We start from the raw sequence: 4,646 nt of genomic DNA, 5'->3' as shown, positions 1-4,646 counted from the left end.
CATGTCCCCTGGGTGGCAGCCTAGATCAGGGACACCCACCTGTGGCAGCACAGGCCAGGGGCCCATCCTCGTCCCAGATAACATGCATCGTCAGCTACTCATACCAGGCTGTTCCTCACTACCTTCGAGTCCCCAGTTCTGCCTCTTTCCTTGTGCCCACATCCTTTTCGTTTCCTTTTTCCATTTCTCTACCACTTACTGCTCCTTTTAGTGGCTCTGAGGCCTCTGAATGTCTGGGGTCATCTGAGGAGTGGTCTCGGGAGTGTTATGCCCTCTTGAGCATTACGGGGTGCTGGGCAGGGGTCATCTCCTGCATGGTCGGCCCCTCCAGGCTTGCACAGAGCTGGACCGGTGGTCAGCTCAGCCTGAGCAGTGGTCAACTCAGCTTGGCTCTCTGTCTGGGCTCCCGGGCTCCACATTGGTGGTTGTCTCGGACTTGCTTTTTTTTTTTTTTTTTTTTTTAGGAAATATTAGGCTGCTAATCATTCAGACATTCACAGGTCAGAACACCGAGAGTAGACACAGCCTCTCTCCTCTCTGCCACCTACTGATGCACATGTGACACAACAGCCACAGCGGCAGTGCCTCTAGTCCATTTCTTGTTTTATAACGTGTTTTATTTTGCTCTGTACCTGCACAAACTCTGTTCTAGTTGAGTCAGCCACCAGCATGGTTTGCTCTGGCGTGTGTGATTTGTGCCCCCTTTGCCCTTCTGTCTGCGTACGAGCTACTCACGTTTCTAGAGTCCCATGCCCTCAGCTCCCATCCAGAAATAAGGTGTGTGCGGATGAGCACTGTTAAAGAGCAGTTGTAGCATGCTCAAGATACATTCAGGGGACATGTGGGATATCTGAGAGGAAGAGCTCAATGGCAAAAACGAGAAAGGCTCTGTGGAACGGCTCTCTGTGCCCACCCATACAGGCTTCTGGTCCATGTTTCTCTCTGCAAGACAAGAGGAGCCTGGCAGGGAGGAGAAAGGTCAGATTTCAGATTGTGCGTATGTTTCTATGTGTGCAGTGGCCATGCGTGCCTCTACTTGTAGCTGGAAGGCAGAGTTTTAACAAGGCTTTTGAAAGTGAGAGAAAGGAAAGGCAGGAAGTAGAGACTAGAGGAGGCACTTCGTTATTTGTAAATTCTTTTATTTTTTTCACCTAAGGCTTAGTCCATGCTAGGCAAGTAAGCACACTCCTGCCAACCCACACTCCTATCTTTCTTTTTACTTTTACTTCTGATAACAGGGTTTCACAATGTTGGCTAGGCTGGCTTTGAGTTTATTCGACAATAGGCCAGGCAGGCCTTGAATTTGTGCCTCCTGAGTTGCTGCAATCATCAGTCCTTGTCTGCAGTGAGTTTTCCAAAAGAGTGAGTGGAGTGTGTAGCTCAGGAGTAGAACCCTTCCTGCCATGCACAAGGCCCAAGATTCTATCCTTCCACACAAAGGGAAAGGGCTAGAAAAGAGAACACGCCACACATGCTGTTAAAGAAAGTGCAGGAATACAACTTTGAAAACCTTTCAAGGAACCTGGGAGGGAGGCCTTTTCTAACTCCATAGCTGTGAATATCAGTTACTTCTCTGAGTGACTCTGAGAAGGAAAGCCTCAATTTAAAAGCACAGACAGGTGTTGCAGCAAGTTTATAATGTATTTCAGACCAGATTCTATTATTTATTGCTCTCTCTCTCTCTCTCTTGAAACTTGGAGGATGATGGTAACTAGCTATGGGAGGTGAGTCATCAGAGAGTAAATATACAGTCCTGACGCACAGAGCTGAGCACACTTCGCCCATCACGCAGACCCAGTTAATCAGGCCAACATCGAAGCCACCTAAATGCAAGGTGCTGTGGACTTGTTTGGTCAAAACAACTATAAAAATGTAAAGATAACAAAAACATACAAAGTGGAGTTGATATTTCTTTTTACAGCAAGGCTTGGCTGAATAAATAAATGATGAAAGAGACAAAGACAGATTAGCAGTAGATGATGGAAGAGCCGAACATAGTTCCAGACACCAGTACTCCGGCAAGAGCGTGTCACCGGCTTAGCTTCTACGTCAGTTAGTTAATTCCACGGCTGAAGGTACAGGTGTGACTGGCACAGGGTGTCCCTGTACTCTCTCTCCACAAGAGAAGCTGGGGAAAACTGGAGAACTGGCAATAGAAAAATCAAGCTTTCAGGCTGGACTCAGAAGATCTGGGTCGGATTCTTGGCTTCACCACAGATTAGCTAGGAGAGCATCAGCTGGGAAAGCAAGGAAACAAGAAAACTAGATCCTGTCGTCTTGCGCCCCCGAAGAAAACAGGTAGAATTTCTCCAAGGTAGTTGCAAGGATCAAACAAACCTATAAGCTCATAGTTAGGAAGCTGAGGCAGGAGGATTGTGAATGCCAAGGCAGCCTGGGCTACATAATATGTTCAAGGTCTTTTCGTGCTATAGAGTAACGCACACACACACACACACACACACACACACACACACACACACACAGACACACACAGACACACACACAGACACACACACATGGGCATACACATACACAGGCATACACACACACACAGAGCTTTGAAACTGATTACACATTGAAGAAAAGCAAAACACCTTTAAGTGTGTCTTAAAATGACTCAGGAATCATCCCTGGTTCCTTCAAGTTTCTCAAGACTGAAAAGTCAGATGATGGTAGGGACTGAAGGCCCCAGTACAGGCACAGTGAGAACTCTTCCCCCGAGAGAATCCTGAAATAGAGGAGAACAACAGGGTGATTTCATCCCATTTTTCTTTTTTCTTTTTGGCAGGATATGGGTTTCCATGTGGAAAGGCTCCTGGTTCCCAGACACAAGGGAACCTGCCACAGATACTGCATGGCATGACAACACATGCTTCCTGGCTACATAAAAGCAAACCAGAGTTTGCAAAGAAAAAGCAACTCTGTGCAGAGGGCGCGCACGCGTGGGAAACTCGCCTGTCTGGTTTCGCCTGGGCTCAATCTTGTGTGAGCAATTTTCAATGTCAGCTGTACAGCAGCTAGCCATTATCCTAACGCAAGTTCCAAGTGCACCACACACACACACACACACACACACACACACACACACACACATGACTTACTGAAAAATGTAAATTGACATGAAACTTCTCAAATGCCTAAGGACTTCAAAGAGTCAGGGAAGCATCAATCAGATAAAAGCCCATGTGTCACTCATGTTGTAGTCATGTTTAAATAGCTGGCAGGATTTTTTTTTTTTTTTTTTTTTTTTTTGAGTGTGCAGTAAAGCAAAGCAAGCTTCAACAGACCGGGAAAGTACGATTCATGTCTTGCTGTTGTTTTCGTCTTCATCTCTTTGCTGTTTTTGTCCACCCTGAAGGCAGGCGCAGTGTGGCTTCCTCTGTGCAGGGTGCAGGGCAGAGTCTCAGGCCGCCAGACTGAAGCCTGAAGCATTTCTGCTCCTCGGGAAAACTGGGCCGTGGGGATGTCAGCAGCCTTCGGCTGCCCTGTACTGAGTGCCCGCACACCTTGTCAGTAGAGCTGTTTCTGGAAGCTCGCCAGCTGCAGGGGCCAAGGTCAAGCAAGCACCATGACTATCCACAAGAAGCAAAGCCTTGGGGAGCCAAGGAGGTGACAGCAGGTGGAGAGGCAGTTAGTGAGTTCTGCAGGGCTGCCGGCTGGCTGCTGTGGCTTCTACCCATGGCAGAGGCTACGCTTAGTGCCGGGAAGGTTTTATCTACTGATCAACACAGTGTGCCAGAGGGCTGATGGGACAGCCCATGTTGGCAGAGGCTTCCAGTGGTAGCCTGTAACTAAACGGCAGGAAAAAAGGGGGTCAGGGTGGGGGTGGGGTGCTTTGTTTCTAGAAGCATAGCAGCAGGATCAGCTACACAGAGCATGAATGCCCAACTCTAGGTCTCCCCTGCACCCTACCTCACTCTTGCACCATGGCTGCCTGTCTGCATCTATCACCTCTTATCCCCTAAGCACATTTATGCTGAGCTACTTTTAGAGTTGGGAGGGCAGGATCAGAATGGCTTGGGTTGAAGCAATTAGCAAACAGGTTATGAAAAAATGGACAGACTTTTTTATTTTTAAAACCTGGCACTTATATCTAAGAGTTTCTGTAAGTCATGGAACATAGTAATACTTATAAGTGTGTTTTTGTGGTGTGTGTGTGTGTATGTGTGTGTGCGTGCACATACTCCTGAGAGTTTGTGTACTCACACAAGCGCTATATATGGATATTAGAACCTGATGTCAAACATCTTTCTCGATCTATCTCCACCTTTTCTCATGCCTACCTCCCGTGCTGCAGGTGCAGGCACACACAGGCATGCTCCATTTTTCTGAGGGTGCTGGGGATTTGAACTCAGGGCCAGAAGCTTACAGAAAGGGTGCTCTTAGGCAATGACACATCTCCTGAGCCCCGAGCCTTTCTTTTATCAACCTTTCCAGCTACGCTCAGTAGTTTTAGTGTAAGATTGAAATATTTTATTAGGACATACTTATCAGAGAGCTAAATAAGAAGAACTGAAAAGTTAAAAGCTTATGGAAATGTCTCTGCTACTCATTGTTTGTGTATACTGAAGATGTTTGAGCATCTGTGAACGCAGTAATTTGTTCTCAGCTTTTATTTTCACTTTGGATCTTCCTAGCACTCCAAT

General features: G+C 47.0%; 1 non-coding gene across 1 annotated transcript; it reads right to left on the bottom strand.

Moving 5' to 3' along the window:
- Positions 1–466: 466 nt before the first annotated feature.
- On the bottom strand, positions 467–597 carry LOC127187281 (small nucleolar RNA SNORA17). The gene has a single exon (XR_007830441.1). It is a non-coding gene; the product is annotated as a small nucleolar RNA SNORA17 (small nucleolar RNA).
- Between the last annotated feature and the right edge of the window lie 4,049 nt (positions 598–4,646).

This window comes from Acomys russatus, chromosome 3 (assembly GCF_903995435.1).
Source record: "Acomys russatus chromosome 3, mAcoRus1.1, whole genome shotgun sequence".
NCBI classification, from domain to species: Eukaryota; Metazoa; Chordata; class Mammalia; order Rodentia; family Muridae; genus Acomys; species Acomys russatus.
This window is presented reverse-complemented; position numbering and strand designations above follow the sequence as displayed.